General features: G+C 34.8%; 2 long non-coding RNA genes across 2 annotated transcripts; both read right to left on the reverse strand.

Annotated features, from left to right (window-relative positions):
* Positions 1–9,167: 9,167 nt before the first annotated feature.
* Positions 9,168–10,993, reverse strand: LOC122141264. Its single transcript, XR_006157645.1, has 2 exons — positions 10,918–10,993; positions 9,168–9,248 (listed from the first exon to the last, which is right to left on the reverse strand). It is a non-coding gene; the product is annotated as an uncharacterized LOC122141264 (long non-coding RNA).
* A 6,301-nt stretch (positions 10,994–17,294) lies between these two features.
* Positions 17,295–21,271, reverse strand: LOC122141265. The gene is made up of 2 exons (XR_006157646.1): positions 21,138–21,271; positions 17,295–17,428 (listed from the first exon to the last, which is right to left on the reverse strand). It is a non-coding gene; the product is annotated as an uncharacterized LOC122141265 (long non-coding RNA).
* Between the last annotated feature and the right edge of the window lie 823 nt (positions 21,272–22,094).

A 22,094-nucleotide genomic window follows, 5' to 3' on the forward strand; every position in this document is an offset into this window, starting at 1 on the left:
CATTAACTGCATGGTTCATTCACCCATTAGATCAGTGGCAAACATTAAAAAAAAGAAAATTATCTTACACTACATAACTAATATAACATTAAACACGTTTCCATTACATATTCGCATAAAAAATACACTACCCTTGATAGCTAAAAAGCCAATAGCTGATATAATGCTGATATAGTAGTTGTCATACCCATGAACTGTTTTGTGTGTTTTCATCTCCATGTGCTCATTGTGACCTAGTTTTCCCTTGGGTCTGATTGTTTCATGAATCCTGATTAATCTGTGATCTTCCAAGTTCTTCATATTGTCTGTGGGAATACAGATTTAAAAACACGGTAACTGAAGCTACAGGCTTTTGTCTGTGGTGCTCTTGATGTCCTGCTCCATTCTTTGAACTGGTGACTATTGATCATGAGCATCAATAAGGAAAGGAAAGGTTGTGACATGTGGGGTCCCATACTTGGAATTTGTTCTATGCATTTAACCCATCCATGTCCACACACACAGTAAACAAACACATACTGTGAACACACACCCGGAGCAGTGGGCAACCAATTCTGACTGTAGCAGTACTGTTTATTTCTGCCGGGTCTGTCTGCGTCATTTGAGCACGACACCGTGTTTCCTCCCTTACGCATATAGGGGTGTCGCTATGAGTGTGTGTTCTGTCTGCGTCATTTGAGCACGACACCGTGTTTCCGGCGGGACGCTTGAATGTTTGTATGGTAAGTGCCAGTGTTGGGGAAAGTTACTTTTAAAAGTAATGCCTTACAATATTGCGTTACTCCCTAAAAAAGTAACTAAATACGTTACTAATTTACCTTTAATTGAAAATAATTAAATACAATAATTTCTCGATACTTTCACGTTCCTTTTTAAATATGAGCAGGGCTTGATTGTTTTTAATATAAGAAGTTCTATTTATAGCAAATGTAAAAGCCCTTTCACACCAAAAAGTGTAATGAATAAACCTCAGGCTGAAGGAGAAGTAAATTCACGTCTGTACAGTAGAACACAGGAGAAGAAGGTTCAACACTCTTCAGCAATAAAAAAAAAAACAATGAAGCACAATTGTTAGTTTATCTAAAGTCATTTTTGATTATTAGTATGGTTGAACTGGATCATTAAAGGTCAGCAGCAAAGACACTGTTAATAAAATGGGAATAGATACATTTGTGTTATTTAATATATTTAATTATTGCAGGTTTGCGTCATATTCTGAGTTTGCATTTCACGTTTTTTTTTTTTTTTGTGAGTGGGATGAATTAATGCACATTCACATTTAGTCTAGAACTACAGTAACATCATGTTCACACAGCGCACACAACGCCTCCATACTTCCGATTTCTCCCAATATGGGAACAGGAGGCTTGTCAGTCAAAAAATGGGAATACAAAGTAACTGGCATTACTTTTTTGAAAAAGTAACTCAGATATTTTCTTGTAAATTAAAAAGTAATGCGTTACTTTACTAGTTACTTGAAAAAAGTAATCTGATTACGTAACTCGCGTTACCTGTATGCATTACCCCCAACAATGGTAAGAGCTGTTGGCAGTGACTGTAGCATGATTTGCTCGTGGGCTTGTCTCACAGGGATTACATGGGTTTTCTTATTAAAGGTTGGACAGGGGAAATGTGTGGGATGTCGTCAATTTAATGTGTGTTTAGTACACCGCAGTTTTGGTGCCGTGTGGATCGCACTACAGGTATGTTTTAACCATTAACGAATATATGATTGCTAGTAGCCGGGCTGGCCAAATTCATATTTTGTTATATTTTTATATTTAAGGTGCGGGCCAATGTGAAAGGGACATTACAGTGGGGCTCTTGGTTCATCTAAACCTCTATGCAGATGTTCCTTGTGCTGTCTGCATTGTTTTTTGCTGCCGATTTCGACATCATCGGATTTGTCGCAGTGATTATATCCTGTTTTCAGGATCTAAAGTGAGACGGGACTGTACTAGTTTGTCTGCATGATTGAACCGGCAGACGAGCATTAACTCTTTCCGCTCGCGTGTTGACGCGCTGTGCTTGATCTCTCGTCCATTGGTCATGTTCATGGTGTTGAACCCACTACATCAGCTGGACCGATGATTGCAGCCGTTGGCGTGGTGCTTGTATCATCGATTCTGTGCTGTGAGTAACCAATTTGAATCAAAAGCCTCCAGTGGCGTCCACATATTAGATCAGCCAACTAACTTACACCATTCCTTTCGGCAGTTTGTTTTTTAAACATTATTTGATTTTCTTGTGAGTTGATTGTTGTTGTGTGGTTTATATTTTTCCTATTGACTTGAGTTGTGCTGGGTATATTATCCATATATAGATTTTGTGTGATTCAAGTTTATTTTTGTTTGTTTATTTCTTATGTGCGGGCAACCTAAGGGCAGCCTATAGAATGTGTTTTTCTTTGAAAGTGACGTGACATTCAGCAAAGTATGGTGACCCATACTCAGAATTCGTGCTAAACATTTAACCCATCTGAAGTGCACACACACACAGCAGTGAACACACACACACACACTGTGAACACACACCCGGAGCAGTGGGTATCATTTATGCTGCGGTGCTCGGGGAGCAGTTGGGGGTTCGATGCCTTGCTCAAGGACACCTCAGTCGTGGTATTGAAGGTGGAGAGAGAACTGTACATGCACTCCCCCCTACCCACAATTCCTGCCGGCCCGAGACTCAAACTCACAACCCTTCGATTGGGAGTCTGACTCTCTAACCATTAGGCCATGACTTCCCTGTGATATTGTTAGTGGTGTTTGCCCATTTCTGTCCATCCTAGCATTGTCTGGTGACCGGACGCGGCACCTTGATTCGACGAGTAAAACTGATGTGGTGAACTCTTAAAATCGTTTTAGATTGTCTGGGGCTCTGTTTATTGTTGTGGATATGATTGGTTTACTGCGTGTGTTTTGTTATTTTTTGTTCCTCTTACTTTCAGAATTGGGGCAGCTGGTTGCAGCGTCTCTTCCCGATTGTACTGCTGCATCATTTCTGCGCAAGCGCTCCAGTCTCACGTGAGTGTGTGAGCGTTGTGCAGTGAGTGTGCACGTATGATTGCTGTATCATTTCTGCCAAGGAGAGCCAGCGCCCCATTCTGAAGTGAGTGTTTGTGTGTCATTTTGTGTGTAGATTCTTTTGATTTATTGTTGTCGTGTTAAATAAAATTTGATACTTTTCTCATTAATGAAAGTAGTTTTTTTGTTTTTTTTTTTTTTTACACTCAACCCATGTCTGATACTTGACTCTGATATAACAAACCTCTGAGCCTTGTTCTTGTTTAAAGGGCATTTCCCCGGAAAGAGGCCCCGGGGTGGCGTAGTCTGTGACTCTCCTAAATTTTTGGTGTACCTCTAGTCCCAAGCCGCCACACAACTAATATAAACTGAGACTTGAATCCCAGACCTTTGGGTTATAAGTCAGAGACTCTATCCATTAGGCCACGACTGCCCCTCAATAAGATGAGGGCTCTTTATTTGTTACACATTCAATGTTTAGGTTAAATAAAGTGACACATAAACCAGACTAAAATAAACCAGAACAAAAAGCCCTTACAAACAATACTTCTAAACACGACTGCAGCACAAACAGCTCTTTCACAGAATCCTGCTGAAGATAAACCGGATCTCCAGGTCTGTAGGATCCTGAGTTTGACTCACCGCTCAGTATTTTCTCACTTTGTTTCCTTTTGTATTTCATTATTTGTACTTGATATTATACTAGGGCACGTCATAATGTATCACGTCATTCATTTATCCAATCATGTTTGCAAAGGGCCCATGTTTAAAAAAAACAGCTTTACTTGAGGATCTTGCATCACACCTGTCTGAAAGCTATCAGTGAGACAGACAGTCGAGGTAAAATAACCACCTTCCCCAATCGTGACTCTTTGTCTTGTGGTTGTATTTGCATGAGTAAACAGCAGAAATGTTCCTCAAGGGTGAGGTAGTGTAAAATTACATACACAGACTGTAAGCAGTAAATATGAGGCCATTGTAATGTTCAATGTCAATTCATCTTCACAGTCAGCAGGGTTATTATAGTAAACTAAAATCAAAACTGAAACCTTGAAAGAAAATTAACATTAACTGCTTGTTTAGTTTCATAGAGTTGCCAAGGAAATATGTATCACTTTCATTTAGTATAACTTGATGTACTAAAAGAAACTTAAAATGAAACAAAAATGAATAAAAAAAAAAAAATACAAAAACAAAAAATTACTAAAAGTTGTCAGTGATACTAAAATAACACTGATAGTGGAAAGACTCTCTTTTTCCTAATCTTTTTTTGTGCCCATGTTTTTGCAGATTCATTGACTAAACAGAAAAAAGAAATACACATTAATCCACAAAATAAATACACTGTATTCATAACACTGCAGTTATTCTGAAGGCTAATATCTCACATTTTAAACATCACATGCTACGCTGTTTTCACTTCAGTAATTAAAAACAAATCAGGACTGTGCCTTTGTAATGCAGTTTTCTGTGAAAATGTCAGAGCTTTGATCAGATCAGAACAGTCTGAGCTGCGTTTCCAAAAAGCATTGTGAGTCTAAGTTGATCGTAGCTCCATTGGGTTCAGTGGGTCTACGATGTTCTTAAGCTTACGATGCTTTTGTGAAACACAGCCCTGGTCAATAATAAGTTAAGGTGATGTTAAAAATAATTACTTGTTGTTGTTTTTAAAATAGAGAATAGTGCATACTGTGCAGTACTCATAAATAAGCTAGTGCTTTTTTTCCCTCTATCAATGATCTGCTTGTGTTTTCTAGATAAAAACTACACAATCTGCTATCAGATTAAACTGGACATCATGAATACAGACTGAAAGTGATCTGGAAGACACACAACACACATAATGTTGGTTTGATGTGTGTTTCGTATGCTTGGCTTACACAGCAATGTTTTCCTTCTAAACATGAAATTTTAATACCAGTACTTATATTTTTATTGTTATCTTAGACAACATTTTTCCAACACTGAAGTTCCGTATAGCTTATATGGACAATAGGTAGACTGACAAACTCAACTATGTAATTGAGATTAAAAAACAAACAAACAAACAATTATGTCCTAATTTAAGAAGGGTTAAAATGAGCTAAAAGAAGCTTTTGAGTAATTATACGTTTGTCTCATGTGAGATATTGAGATAAAAGCTTTGTGAGATCCCTGTGACAACTAGCCCTGGTCTCAACTACAGTCTAAACTACAACATAAATATAAACACAGGGTACAATCATCATGCAATAATTCATTCAAAGGGACATTTCTTCACTTTTTATCTAGACACACATCTTATATAAAGCATTAAATGAGTTTAATATTCATCCAGTAGGTTTTGCTGCAGAAATTGATTCAGTGACCAGATCAGCAGGACATGCAGATTAAATGTATGAGCCGTTGTGTTTTCATCTAATAACATTCACACACAAAACACAATGATAGTTTGTTTACTCCATGACCAGGAACATTCTAGCAGAAGTGGGAAAGTTAAAGGGGATCCTTGTTTTCAGGTGTGCATAATTATTAACTAGGTTTCTTTTACAGATAAAATTAGCCCCCAAAAAAAAGAGATTTTACTCAGACTGGAAAGTGAAAAAACAGGTAGAGAAGAAAGGACATGTTGCTGGTGCTGTATGCTCATGTGGAAATTATTTATTTTTGAGCGGTGACATGAAAAATCACTATAAATGCATTCCTTACTTTCAGAAAGAGCAGTACTCTGCTGCAGTGAAAGAACAAAGACATGAACCTATTTACTAAAAAAAAAAAAGAGAGAGAGATCTGCTGTGAAGATGTAAAGAGATAATTCACCTTAAAATTAAAATCCTGTCATTAGTAACCCTCATGTCGTTCCAAACCTGTAAGACCTTTTTCATCTTCAGAACACAAATTAAGATATTTCTGATGAAATCCAAGGGATTTTTCTGACCCTCAATTGTTGTATAAAGTTGTTATTTTTGTTTTCTTTGTATTCTCATAAGTATTCTCGTAGCTTCATAACATTAGTTGAACTCCTGAAGTCACACAAATTAAGATATTTTTGATTACATTGTTTACAGTTGTGTTGCTGTCTAAGGAGGGTCAGAGAGCTCTCGGATTTCATCAAAAACATCTAAAACATCTTGAAATATCTAACTTTGTGTCTCAAAATGCAATCAACAAACACCCACACCAAAATATACACTATATATATTTAGAGTAAAACACACACATCAAAAAACAAAAAAAAAAGAAATTCTGTGGATGCTTTGTTTTTATTTCTAGGCCTATTTCGCTGTTGTTTCTCTATTTATCATAATAGTTTTGATGCATCTTTATTCACCAGAACTTTTAAGTTAATAGTGTGATACTTTATTTGTACATGTTAAAAATGTCTTAATTATGAGCCATTTTGCCATACAAACGCATCAGATATTAATCCCAGTTTTCTTGCCTATTATCTTTTTTAAAATATTGTCAAGCTTGTCATCTCCTTTCTCAAGCAGTGTGATGAAGCTAATTATAACACTGATGCTGTAATATGATTCAGGTTCATCAGATGTGTGTGATGAGTCTCTTTATGCTCCATGTGTGTCATTATGATCCTCATTCAGCTGCAGATCAGATTCTTCTCATACTGGAACCTGAAACTAAACACCTTTGAGACTGAAGATCTACTTCCATCTAGTGGACAAAGATGATAACTGCAGTCAATATTCTACACAAAACACATCAACTGATGCATATTTGATTTATAATGCCTTAAATTATATGTATAGGATTGAGTGAGTCTTGTGTTTCTGTTAAAGTCATTGATGAGCTGCTGATGTGGATCAGGTGAGTCTTGTGTTTCTGTTAAAGTCATTGATGAGCTGCTGATGTGGATCAGGTCATCATGTCAAGGTGATTTTCCTACAGTAGATTTTTTTGTTTAATGCATGTCAGTTTATATTAAAGATGATCTGACTGCGTCTGAAATCAGATATTCTCTGAACAGGTGATTTTACACAAATTCTTAGATTATGGAGATTTGCTAGATATAAAACATCATCATCAGCTGACAGATGAATCCAGAAAGACATCATCAGCTGACAGATGAATCCAGAAAGAGTCTCTGGTTAGAACAGAAATAATTTACTGTTTCCTATTTTATTTTTTTAAAGAAAGTGACATTCAGAAACAGATATTTTACATTGTTGAGTGAAACTGGAGATAAATCTGCATAATGAGATCAGACCCATTGAACCATGAGCACCATCAGCTACAAAACCAAACGTCTGATTGAGTCTTTAACAAAATACACACAGAATCCAGTGAAATGTATATATATATATATATATATATATATATATATATATATATATATATATATATATATATATATATATATTAGTGAGCTGTTTGACTTAAATTTCACATCTTTGTTTGACTTAAATGCTGTTTCCCAAAATGTTCTGTCCCTGTTCAACGATTTCTAAGAAACGCTTTAAATACAACAAAATTAAGTGGATAAAGTCTAAGTTACTTTCATTTAACATTAACTTTCATTTGCATTTGTAGATCCCTTTAACTCTTAGGGGGGTCTATCTTTAGATGTTTCAGTGATGTTGTTGTTTTTTGGACATTTTAAACACTGTAAATTGTAACCCTTAAATATAAAGTGAATATAAATTATTAATAATACTAATACTAATAATAATGTATCGGAAAAAAAAAGACATCTATAGCCAAGGTATAATACTTATAAATTGATTACTTAATTTTTATTAAAGACTGGTCATAACTTTTTAAAGTCAGTTATAAAAGGTAGACTGACCCAATCTGGACCTGAAAGGTAAGACTGATTAACTCTTGGTAAACTTAGTTGGTTAAACTAGTTCTTGAGACACAGTCTTAACTTAGTGGCTATATTTGTCCAGCTGGCCCTAGGTTTAATTATATACTAAATTCAAAGGGAAAAAGATGTACTATGCATTAACATTAATCATTTAACTGCTTTATTGTGATAGTGAGTGTGGGAGTTTGACCATGAAAACTTCACAACTTAAAGCACAAATTACAAAATCAACAGTGGAAAAAAAAAGAAAGAAAAAGAAAAAAAGAGAACTAAGTCTCAGAAACACTTTCAGTTTGCACAGATGATAAGACAGTTGTACTATGTTGTGCATTACACAACATTTGAATTGTGCTTTACTGTAAAAATGTAATAGTGGCTTGAAAATTGCTTAAAAGATGTAATATACAGAAATGCAGATTAATTGCAATTGCTTTATTCTGTTGACAACCACAGATGCTCAGATCTTCAGGTTTATACATCAAGCAGTAACTCTAATGCTGGATAAAAGCAGTATCAACGTCATAAATGGCAATGCTTCGCCAGATAATATTTTAAATTTTTATAGTGTATTTTTTTTTCACAGTATAAATCAATCTTTATGCATTATTGTGTGTGTGTGTGTGTGTGTGTGTGGTGTGTGTGTGTGTGTGTGTGTGTGACAAATTTGTGTTGTAAAAAAAAACTTTTTTTTTTCTAGGGCAGCATTCTAAATCAAAATAAAATCTAAATCACAATATTGCTTAGTTTGATTATGAAATGGCAAAGGCTGTGAATATTTACACTTCATTGATCTGTGTTCAGTGACATAAGAGCAGATCATGATCCAGTGTTTTCAGAGCAGAGCTTGATAGTTTATCATCTGAAAGTGAAGAAAGTAAGATATAACAAATAGTATTGTATTTCTACAGCTGTAATATAAAATACAATTATTTGTATTAAACAGTCAAACGTTTGACTAAGTTTACAGTTCTTAAGTCCAATATTAGTTTTTTTGCTGCTTACTAAAAAGAGAAAACCTTCTGTCAGAACTGTATTTCAGTTTTAGATATTTATTCTCTGTATGTTATTAATATCTCACCTCATCTGTGAGCGTCTGTCTTTGAATATGACAAACTATAGAAATCACGAATCATGACAAACTATAGAAATCACATCTTCATTTACAATGGATGAATGTTAAAGCTCAGGATTCATCGTATGCATTCAGAAGACGAAACAGAGCTGATGGTGAAATAGATACATGTAACAGTGATTTATCATAAAGATAATAAACACTCACAGTTTGGTCTGTCTCCATAAATGCTGTTCCGTGTAACTTGTCTCCGTGTCTGTTTCTCTCCTGCTTCAGTTGATTGACTCTCGTCTTCTTTGCTGATCATTTTGTGATTGCTGCAGATTCTGAAGCTCCAGTGAGGTTCAGCCTTTAATTTGTATTGCAAAATGTACAGTTAGAGTTAAAATGAAGTTTGGCATGTATCAGTGATTATTGTGTAATACTGGTTTATGTTTCACTTTCACCTTAGGCTTGTGTGCTGTTACTGTATGTACAGTATACGATGATAAAATCAGATCTAAAGCCTTACTCCTAACTAACTTAAGTTTGACACAGCAGTAATTTCACACTCAAAATGCATTAAAACTACAAAAACACTTCATACAGTCTCAAATCAGCTCATTCTTTATAACACAAGCAAAGGTTTTCACCAAACAAACACACTTTCTCACAGATAAAACAATGACATGACAAACACTAACAGATAGCATTATACAATGATTTCTATCATAAAATGTGTTTAGAAAACAAGAACGAGACTCTAGTGTTCAGAATTCACTACAGGATGCTTCATTGCAGTTCAACATTATTCCTCTTTGTAGATGGGAATGAAATTGAGAGACTAACACCTGTGAAGGTGTTTAGTTACATATAACTGTTTTACATTTTTTATTTTGGAATATATTTATGGAGGCCATGTCTGATCTTGTATGTATGTTTGTCTTCAGGTTTATACATTGACTGCAATAATTCTGGATAAAAACAGTGTCAACTTATAAAATACATATAGCATCATATTTAAGAATCTGTAAAATCTGTGTAAAGTTTGATTTATTCTTAAACTAACTACTGTATACATAATTATACAGTAAAATACTGTAAAAATATACTGCTTCAGTTAGTTATAACAGCTTCAAAATTTTTGAGATAACTTAAAAAAACTTAAGTAAAGGAAATTAAAATAATGAACTTACAATTTTAAGTCAAGCATGAACACTTAAGTTGAAAAACCACTAATATTTATTTTTAAAGGAGTCATAGATTACGATTTCACTTTTTTTATATTAGTTAGTGTGTAATGTTGCTGTTAGAGCATAAACAACATCTGCAAAGTTATGATGCTCAAAGTTCAATGCAAAGTGAGAAATTGTCTTTTTCAGAATTCGCTTTTTAAGGCCTACAACAAACTGCTGGTACGGACTACAGTGAGCTACTTCCTGGATTAGTGACATCATAAACCATGAAATTTAAATATACCCCGCCCCCTGGAACATGCAACAGAGTGGGAGGGGCCATGTCGGGCTGCTTTAGAGAAGAGGAAGAATTGTTGTATGTTCTTTAAGTTGTTTTCTGTTAATATCTCCATCATAATTTGTAGTATGGATAAAGCTTTAGTACGGATAAAACCGTATATCAAAAGATAACAGAAACAACAATAGCATTTACAAATAACAGTGTATCTTAAAAATGAGATAACTACAAAAAAAACCATACTATTCTGAAACATCCTGTAAGAGCCGTGATTGCACAAGTTCTGCGCAGTCCGCTTCACTAATATTCTCTGGGTCTCAGTATGTGAAAAATAATGTTTTTTTTTTTTGTTTTTTTTTTAAAAGTTAAATAACAAGAAGCATGAATCCATGTTACAGTGCACCCCATAAACACAAGCAAGCCTTTAGACAACCCCTTTAAGATGTGAGCAATTTAGTTGGACAAGAAAACATACAATTGAAAGTTTAATTTCATTATAATATAAATCTGATTTAATGATGAAAGTCTTTCATCTTCAACACAATTAAAGATAAGGGAGTCATTACCTTGTGATGAGCTGTCTGTGTTGAAGTGTCTGTAAGTGTTACAGAGAAGCACGGGTTAATGCCTCTTCTGACACTGAGCCGAAAAGAAAAGAAGGAACTGGAGCATGATGCTGTTTTTACACAGTTAGTACATCGTCATCAGCTGCACAGTAAAGTTACTACACAGTGGAGTAAAGGAACAGCTGCTACATGCTCTCAGAGTATATTATAATACACATATTCCTCTGCTTACTGAAACAGTGCTGCTTGAACCTTTGTGAACCCTTTAGAAGTTTTTCATTACGCTAATTAAGACATGCAACAGGTTAGAGAACGTTTGATTGTCAAAATATCACTAGAATATGTGGAAATGAACCCACCTTTTATGCTTAAAGGTTTTTTTTTGTTTTGTTTTTTTTTTTTTTGGCAAAAAAAATAAATAAATAAATAAATAAATAAAATAAAAATCATTAGTTCAATTACTTATTTTTCTGCTAGTTTTGACCTCTGATATTATAAAAGTGATTAAGATCATGTGTGTGTGAGTGTGTGTAGACACATTATTCTCTTTCTCTTCTATATATATATAACAGTTATCAAACCAAACACCTTTAAAAAAATTGAAATAAAAATAAATATATACTGATCTACAACCTTTTAAATTCAATAATTTATTGAAAAGTGTAATCTCAGCTGTTTTAAAGGTTTGCAATGTGCTTTGTTGCCTGCTGCTATTTTTCTCATGTATTGTTTTTTTTTATGAATGCATACAATATTACAGTAACATTCTTTTTTTAAAATCACAACGTACAACATGGAAAATAACACAAAAAGTTAACAGAAGTATTATTCATATTTATTTGAAGCAGTGTGTGAACTGAATGTCATTCAGTAGTACTGATTAAATACAGTGAAATTCATTTAAAAAACTTACTTCATTACAGTTCATATTTCTGTGATTTCTGAGAGGTATGCTACATTGTGTTCTAATAATACATAATCATTGTTATTGCTCATTTATAAAAAAACATGCATTATATGAAAAGAGTAGTACAGTACAACTCATTCATCCTGTCTAAACTGTGTGTATAAATGAATTATTATTACAAGACATGCACTGCTTGATCAGGGACTGAATCTGATGAATGTTCTGCTGGTTAGACAAAATGAACCACTGCTTTCTAAAGAGAGAAAACACTCTCAGAACTATAACACACCCAGCTGTCGATATTACAAGTTACTGCGTCTAATCTATTTGAATTAATTTGATTGTCTGCATATGATGTGTAATATCTGACCTTGTCTGTGAGTCAGCATGGATCATGAGTATAAAAAATCACAAATACAAACATATGATAATCTTCATACAGTTTATATAACATGAAATGACAGTTTAGGATTAGGATTTCTGTGTGGTCATTCAGGTGATCGGTAATTCATGAGTATCTTAAAATGAAAAATATTATATACAGCTGTGCATAATTATTATAGTTAATAAGTAAAATGGCCAACAAGAGATTTAAGTGAGACAACTGTCAAAAATGATGAAATGCCCAAGAGAAAGTCATATCTTGAACTGGTGCTCATCCCTCAAGAGTTATTCATACATAAACGTTTAAAGAATCGGTCTTCATGTATTTCATGACATATTTCAAGTTTTTCACAGTTAATGTGTGTCTTTCTTCTCAAACTGTTTTCAAGGCCCTGCTGCTCCAGTGAGAAATTAATTGTCTGTTGATCACGCTTTCATTTAGAAATATCTAGAGTGTTGCATCCTTATCATGGATATTTCATAATTCTGCCATGGTCCTGTAGTCTAGGATGTGGTAACACTGTAACTGTGTGACAACACACACTTCTGCTTATACGAATTACTCAATACACTCTTAAAATAAAGGTGCTTCACGATGCTATAGAAGAACCTTTGTGTCTAAATGATTCCATAAAGAACCTTCAACATCTGAAGAACCTTTCTGTTTCACAAACGCTTCTTTGTGATAAGTAACTCGTGGCCTCAAAATAAGAAACTCATGGCCTCAAGATACTAACTCGTGGCCTCAAAATAAGAAACTCATGGCCTCAAGATACTAATCTAGTCTCAGATGATCCAGACAGACCTGTAAAGTTTCATTCTGATGTCAAAAGATCTTCAGCATGTTCTAAAGAACACACAAATCTCAGACTCCATCGCTCCAGACTACAGTCTGTTCAGATCTTGGACTCTTTCAGAGATCTGTTCTTCATACTTTAATACATCTGAGATGAGTTGACAGATCTCCTCCAGACTCATCTGATCAACTAACAGACTGATGCACTGCACAAGAGCCGTTCTCACCTGGACAGATGTGACAGAGCCTGTTAAAATATTCATCCACTAGAAAACACAGAACTCTATGAACTCAGACAATAATCATGAATGTGACCCTGGAGAACAAAACCAGTCATAAGGGCCAATCTTTCAATATATTTCAGAATATAAACTGCTTAATCGGCCATTTTCAGTAAGATTTAACGTTACTAAATGTGTTTGTATGCCTGTGCGTTTAACTTGAATAATGTCCAACAGATATCTATTTTAAAGCAGTGGATAATTCACTGTTGATTTGCTTAAAATCTACTTTGCGATTCTGTTGGCGAACATGTTTATGGTGCATTCTATTCAAAATGTTTATTGCTGAAGCAGAAATAGACATCGCAGCCTTTACAAGTAATTCGCATGCAATGTATCTGGTTGCCATGACAGCCTCACGCGCTTGCTGCTGCGCTAATCACAGTAAAACCGCTTTTAATGGTAACTCACATGGATTGTGACTTTGTACGTTTACTACAGAAATGCTAAAATGTATTTAAAAATTTGACTGACAAGCGTCAAGCTACGCCTATGTGTATAAATACAATTGAGCTATTTGCAGTTTAAATAGCATATCACTGATGCTGTAATATGATTCAGATTCATCAGATGTGTGTGATGAGAGTCTCTTTATGCTCCATGTGTGTCATTATGATCCTCATTCAGCTGCAGATCAGATTCTTCTCATACTGGAACCTGAAACTAAACACCTTTGAGACTGAAGATCTACTTCCATCTAGTGGACAAAGATGATAACTGCAGTCTATATTCTACACAAAACACACTGATACATATTTGATTTATAATGCCTTAAATTGTATTTAATACATGTGACATTCTTCCAGGTCAGTTCACTAAATGTCATTTAGTTATCAACTCACACGTTTGTGTAAAGCATCATAACTTGTAGCAATCTTTGATCACCTTCTTCTCTAATGAGTCTGTTGTGTAAACAGTAGAAGTCTGGTGTAAAAGTCTGGAGTCTTGTGTTTCTGTTAAAGTCATTGATGAGCTGCTGATGTGAATCAGGTGTGTTTCAATCACACATTTTCATGAGCAGCAGTCAGGGCCGTAGCTGGGGTTTGCGGGGCCCCGGTGCAGGTTGTACTAGTGGGCCCTGCTTGAAATTGTTTAATTTGATTGTTCGTTTTATTTATTTATTTGTGCTATTTACACAATGTTTAAGTTTTTTCAAGTTTGTAGGTGTCCAGGTACAGAAGCCGAATAATCAAATGTAAAATAGCACTGCATAGTCTTCAATGTAAAAATTAAGTATACAGTCAAACCAAAATTTATTCAGACACCTTCAACATTTCTCACATTATCACAGTGTATTTGCTATAGTTTAGAAAATTGTAATCAAATATGACAAGAACTCAGAGTTTTTTCCACATAATGTATATTATTGTTGCTCCTCTATGCCCCGCCTTCTGAAACACGGCGATTTTTACAAAGCTCATCGTTCTGAAAAAGCGAGGTGTGCTCTGATTGGCCAGCTATCCAGTGTGTTGTGATTGGCCGAATACCTCAAGCATGTGACGGAAATGTTACGAAAAACTTGCAACAAACTATGATGTCTCCCAGCACAACGAGACACAAAATCAATAAAACCCATTACAAACAAGGCATTTGTTGCATCCAGTGGGGACATAATTACTGATTATAATGATTTATACTGTCTTTTATGCAGTGCGTTGCATATCGCGACACGTAAACATAAAACCATGTCTGCATTTGTGATCGGAGAAATAACAAACAAGCATGCTCTACTGCTCAAAACAAATTTCTATATTCATATATTCTATGCAAACAAGTAATTGTAAACATAGTTAACTACACCTGTGTTATCAACCAACTGATGATAGGAAAACTACCACAAAAGATCATTTTGCATAAATCAATTAAAATGACTTTTAATAGTTCTAATGAGGGAGTACAGTATGCCCTATATGGGGTTTTCTTTCCTGCAGAGATTTGCTCCAATTTTGCTCAAATTTACCCTGCTGAGCTTGTTCAGGTGAGTTTGATCAGGGTTGGAGCTAAACTCTGTAAGAAAAAAAATGGAAAAAAAGAAATTATCTGCACACTGTTACACTCCCTTTATTCAAAAAGTTAAAAATAGCAACGTCAGACAAACACACACACAAGCAAAGGTAATAGTTCAGTAAGTACTCAAAGATTCAAACATTTTCATTTGATGACACCTTTAACAATCAAAATCAATCAAGTGAGCAGCTACAGTATATCACATTAAAACAACACCTCAAAACATTGTGAGACAACACCCAAACAATCCCCAATTCTTTTTAATTACCTTCCTAGAATTAATCAATGTATATTTTAGTACCAAACGAGACCGTATCAACAATATTCACCTTTAAATACAAAAGATATATCAATTAGAAACATGAGTTAAAGTCAAGTTCTAAATATTATTTATTCTTTTGGCAACCTGATTATAACATTATAATCCTGATTGTAACATTGAAAGACTAAAAATGCAGTAAAAAACGGTTAATTAGTTAACGGTAAGTTTCCACACTATATATGCTGAATAACTGTAGTTAGAGTTTTTGAAAGTGAAAAAAAAAACATAAACTGACACTCCAGGAATTCCCTGAATGACACTTCTTATTAGATGTTTTTGATTGAAATAACAATTTCTTCTTCTTTTTTTCTCTCTTATCAGATGTGTAGGGTTATCTTACATCTAATGTTGTAAAATGAATGTTTATTCCACTATTTTAGTATTGTGTGTGTGTTACCATGACGGTGTTTAGTGAGTGTGTGTGCAGCTTCTCTATACGTTAGTATTATTCTCCTCAGCTTGTGGAAAAAGCTGTTTGTTATGAGCTTTGGTTCATCATGTGACTTTCTCATCACCACCTGTTGTTGGTTGTTATCAGTTTATTATAATAGTTCAATACACATATTACTACTTAAGTAGGTAGGTATATTAACATTATCAGTTAATGGAATGCATCTTTTTTTAAGCCTCTAAAACCTAAAATGTTGCTACCATATTTTTTTTCCGGTGAAGTTCTAGCAGCCGCAGCTGCCGGTATTTTAACACAAAAGTCATCCTTTTCTTTGTGTGTGGCTCAGTTTGAGACACTTAAAATGCATCTGAAAACAAAATGTTAGGATAAACCGGTCAGACAACAGACTGACTTATTCATCAAGGCGAAAAAAAGTGTGCAAATATACAGTCCCCCAAAAAAATCATAATCCTAAAATCTCCAAACATGTTCCACATCATCTTTTTCGTCATCATTTCTTTCTTCTTCATTATCTTCATTTTTTCAGATCAAGTCTTGTGCATTACCACCTTCTGTGAGCTTATGACTGAATCGTAAGATAAAACACACCAAGATGGGATATTGTTCCATCAGTTTTGTGTTTCATGCCCAATGTTGTCCTTGTCAGAATAAAAGTCCTGTCTCTCAGTCAGTCTGTGATGCACACCATGCTCTGTTTCTCCATAAACTCTTAAAAAGCTGCTGCCAACAAAAGAAAAGCTTTAAGGGCTTTCTTGCTGCTTTCTCCAAAATAAAAGTGTGATGGTTTATATTATCTGAAAGTGAAGAGATGAAGATATAACTATTAGCATTGTATTTAGCTGTACTATAAAATTTTAATTTTTCTTAAACACTCAGTCAAACTTTGGATTAAATCTAAGCTTACAATCTTAAGTAAGATACAATATTTGCTGCTTTCTAAAAAAGAGAAAACATCTGTCAGGACTGTCAGTATAACACTGTATTTCAGGTTTCTCTGTATGTTATTAATATCTCACCTCATCTGTGAGCGTCTGTCTTTGTATCATCAGAATGAAGCTCTGCAGGTCTGTCTGCATCATGACAAACTGCAAATCACAAACATCTGATTATTTTCAGACAGTTTATTAGCAGTGGATGAATGTTGAAGTTTAGGATTAATTTTATGTGTTCAGATAACAGAAGATGAAACAGAGTTGAGGATTAAATAAATACATGTAACAGTGTTTTCTCATAAAGATCATAAACATTCACAGTTTGGTCTGTGTATTCCAGAGCTGTTCAGTCTGACTCGTGTCTTGCTCTGTTTCTCTCCTGCTTCAGTAGATTGACTCTTGTTCTCTTTGCTGCTCATGTTGTTTGTGACGCTCCACTGATGTTCTGCCATTCATTTATACAGCAAAATCTACAATTTAGAGTTCAAGTGAAGTTTGACATTTATCAGGGATTTTTGTGTAATACAGGTTTATGTTTCACTATCACTTTTTGGAGTTCAGGAACATGTCTTACTTGGCAAAATCACGGTGACCGTCTTAAACCAACTATGAGAAGCTAATAGAACGCTGAAAATATCTAAATTTCAGAGAAAATTAATAAAAAAATAAAAATACTATATAAATTCAAGATTTTCAATGAAGTATAATCACAAATGGCAGCCATAGATGTCATCTACAGGTTTTTTACACTGTAGATAAAAACAGTGTCAACTTAATAAAAAGTCACATTGTGTCATGTCTAACAATTTTATACAGTATGATATAGTAATTAATATGCTGTAATATTTATACTGTAAAAAATACTGCTGCAATTAGTTATCAACTTAAAATTAAAATGAACTTTAGTTTAGATTACTTAAAATTGGTTGAGATTACAGTAAATATCCAACTTAAGTCAGCAGGAACACTTACTTTTTTAAAGTTGAAACAACGCATTATTACTTATTAAGTTGGCTTGAGAAACAATTTAAACTAACTCCTCCTAGAGCTTTAACTCTACAGACTCCAAACTCAGCCCAGATCTTCAGACTGATGCTAATCATGCTAGAAATGTGCTTGCACCATGCTAATAACTTGCTAATCATGCTAACGACATGCTAATCATGCTAGAAACATGCTAGTAACTTTGCTAATCATGCTAATGACATGCTAGTCACTTGCTAGTAATGCTAGCAATATGCTAATCACTTGCTTTTTTAAACTTTTTAAACTTCTTAAACTTTTCAAACTTTCTAAACAGGCTTTCTCAAAGCAAAAAGATCTCTGATGTTGAGGAGTCAGAGGCTGAGCACTGAGCCTAGAGAAATATAACTGATAATTGTGGATTTGTTTAAACAGTCATGTATTGGGATTTACGTGCACATTTTTCTGTACTAATTGGTATCCTAATAATATGACATAAAATTGTCTTTAAGTAAACACATTTCAACATCCTGATTAATCATTTTGAGCTTCTAGTTCTTTATATTATCTGTTACAAATTTAAAACCATGGTAACTGAGACTATCATCTTTAGTCTGTGATGCTCCGTTCTTTGAATTAGTGACCACTGATCATGATCATCAAAATCATTAACATAGGGGCTTTTCTTGATCACTGTGATAATGAAGTGCTTTGCTGCTTCTTGTATAGAATCCCGACTCCCTATAAATGTTTTTAAAACTACAATGTACAGTATTTTTCCCCATGTGTAAAATAGGTTCCATTAGTTAATGTATTAACTAACATGAACAAACAGTGAACAATACATTTATTACAGTATTTATTAATCTTTCTTAATGTTAGTTAATGAGGATACAGTTATTCACTGTTAGTTCAGATTGTATTAACTGTCAGACACAACTGTTGATTTTAATAATGCATTAGTAAATGCTGAAATAAACATGAACTAAGATTAATAAATGCTGAAGAACTATTATTCATTCTTAGTTCGTTAACTAAAGTAGTTAACTACTGTTAACTAATGAACCTTATTGTAAAGTGTTACTGTAAAATCTGTTGTTTTAATGATGAGATATATTATTAAAAACATGCCTTCAGATATTCCAAGATATAATGTAAATCACTGATGAAATGCACTCGATGCTGATTCATTTGCTTCATTACTGTTTCAGACTCATGCAACATCAGACATCCCAACCTGCAAAAAGTCATTTCAGGGAGGTATCACGAAGCCACCCCCCCCCCCCCCCCCCCCCCCCCCCCCCCCAAAAAAAAAAAAGAGGAAGGAGGACAAGGATATGCCATTTCACCACAGAGCATGACTTTACTTGTATCCCGAAATACAGCTGAGTATAACAGAACAATGAAGTAACTATTTGCATACACGCCAAATGTAGCCTACATATAGGCCTAGGCCTATTTCCTATGCCTTTTACTTTTGTTGCAAGCTTTCGTTGTACTTTGTTGATGCTTGCTTCGCAGATTTAAGCAACTTTCCAGAAACCTCAACCTCATAGCACTCTGTCAATAAATTTGTTTATCTTGCAAGACATCAGATTCACAAGTGTTTGGTGAGACATCTGACTCCTAAATTCTGTCTTGATGTGACGCACAATGCTGAATGCCCTTTTCACATCACAGTTAGAATTTGGCAGCACCAATAGCACCTTCATCAGCTGACTGATCTCCCTAAATCTCAACTGCCCCGAGCTTACAGATCTTACTTTGGACAGCTTCCCCCAGAACTCATCGACTGGTAAATTCTTGTAAATTGGCACCAGTGCTTCCAGGTTAGTTGAGACATAATCCATGATTTCCAAATTGAGTTGTTCTCTAGCATCTACCTTCATCACATTTGGAAATCTCTCTGCCAAAGTCAAAATTTGCTCTGGTTTCACATCATCTTGGTTCTCTGGATTGACCACTGACAGATTTGTCAAGATTTGGTCTCTCATTGGGAACTTTTCTTTTACTTTTTGAAAGCTTCTGACATAGAATGCTCTGGCATCTTTGAAGAACTGCTTCGTTTTGTGAGTGGAGAGTGCTTCCTCACTTAGCAAATGCCTCCTCGTCAAGAACCCAACAAAAAGTTCCTCATCTGGACAGTGAATTTCAGGGTTGCTCACATCTATCTCCTGCAATTTCAGTTCTCTCAATACCTTTGGCACAATAAATCTGCTTGCCATGTCATGCAGGAGTTCTTCTACACTGTCATTTAACTTGAAAAGAACTGGTGTCTTGTTTTGAAATATCAAATTAAATTTATCAAAGCACTGTGTGACACTGTGCAGAAAACAAGTGTAAAGTTTCATAGTGGGGTCTGTCAGCCTCTTCTGAATGTAACAGGACTTCTGATTCTCACTATGTGATTCAAAATAAGAACTAAAGGCTGGCCATTGGTTGAGCAGATGGTCCAAACCTTTTCCCAAAGAAATCCAACATGTTGGACAGTGCTTTTGTACTCTCTGCTGGGCTATATTGCAAAAGTGCAGTTTGTTGTTTTCATGTAGCCTTGGGAACTAGCCTGAATAATATGCACATGAGATGAAACTTGTCAACTCATCTCAACATGCCTTTTGCAATCATTTAACCCACCATGGGAAATGCTGAAGTCGCTGTTACAAATAGTGCAGCGAGCAAGACTGTCATTATGTTTGACACTTATAAGACAGGGGTACACTTTCGTGTAGTCTGCCGTAAAATGTGTCTTATACTTTTTTTTTTTTTGTGGCACTCTCCCTCTGCCATTGTGCTCCTGTTTCTAGATAGACATAACTGATTAATTTGGTTCGGGAGAAGAGATAAAAGATTATACATACAAAAGCCCCTGCCCCTTTGATCACAGACGTGAAAATAAACTTTTGGTCTGATCTGTGATTTCTACAGAGGATATACGAATTTAATACTGCTCCATCAGACTCGGTTCAGTGTCTGTTTCTCTCCTGTTTCATTACATTATATTGTTTGCCAATTTTCTTTTTCTCTCTGTTTAATTCTCCTACAGTTTGTGTTGCAGCAAAGATCTTCTCCAATGAATTTATTTCTCTTAAACATTTTTTTTCCACTATCTCTTACATAAATAAATACACTTTCAGTTTAGTTTCATTATAATACAATATCCAGAATTAATAATAAAAGTCTTTCATCTAACACAAATAAAGTTAATGGTGTCATTACCTTGTGATGATCTGAATCTAGTGAATCTCCGGTGCAGCTCTGATGTCTGATGTTGAAGTGTCTGAGGTTAAGAGGTTTAGAGAAGTACAGTGTGCACTGGTGACGTCTCTTCTGGCACTGAGCCTAAACAAAGACAGAACTAGTGTGTGTTGGTGGTATTCTTTGAACTGGTGACTATTGATCATGAGCATCAATAAGGAAAGGAAAGGATGTGACGTGTGGGGTCCCATACTTGGAATTTGTTCTCTGCATTTAACCCATCCATGTCCACACACACAGTAGTGAGTAGTAAACAAACACACACCGTGAACACACACCCGGAGCAGTGGGTAACCAATGCTAACTAATATAAACTGAGACTTGAATCCCCGACCTTTGGGTTATAAGTCAGAGACTCTATCCATTAGGCCACGACTGCCCCTCAATAAGATGAGGGCTTTTCTTTAGCACTCTGATGAGTGCTTTGTCTTTACTTCTAAGCACTCACAAAACATTATATAAAACTGTAGTGTACACCTTCCCCAATCGTGACTCTTTGTCTTGTGGTTGTATTTGCATGAGTTAACAGCAGAAATGTTCCTCAAGGGTGAGGTAGTGTAAAATTACATACACAGACTGTAAGCAGTAAATATGAGGCCATTGTAATGTTCGATGTTTATTCATCTTCACAGTTAGCAGGGTTATTATAGATAACTAAAACTGAAACCTTGTAATAAACTGTAATAAAATGAAGTGTATAAAAAACCTAAACTTGTTTAGTTTCATAGAGTTGCCAAGGAAATATGTATCACTCACATATAATAAAACTATCTACAAAAAAAAAAACAAAAAAAAAAAAAAAAAAATGAATAAAAAAAAAAAAATACAAAAACAAAAAATTACTAAAAGTTGTCAGTGATACTAAACACTGATAGTGAAAAGACTCTTTTTTAAATATTTTTGTGCCCATGTTTTTGC

This window comes from Cyprinus carpio, chromosome B21 (genome assembly GCF_018340385.1).
Source record: "Cyprinus carpio isolate SPL01 chromosome B21, ASM1834038v1, whole genome shotgun sequence".
NCBI classification, from domain to species: domain Eukaryota; kingdom Metazoa; phylum Chordata; class Actinopteri; order Cypriniformes; family Cyprinidae; genus Cyprinus; species Cyprinus carpio.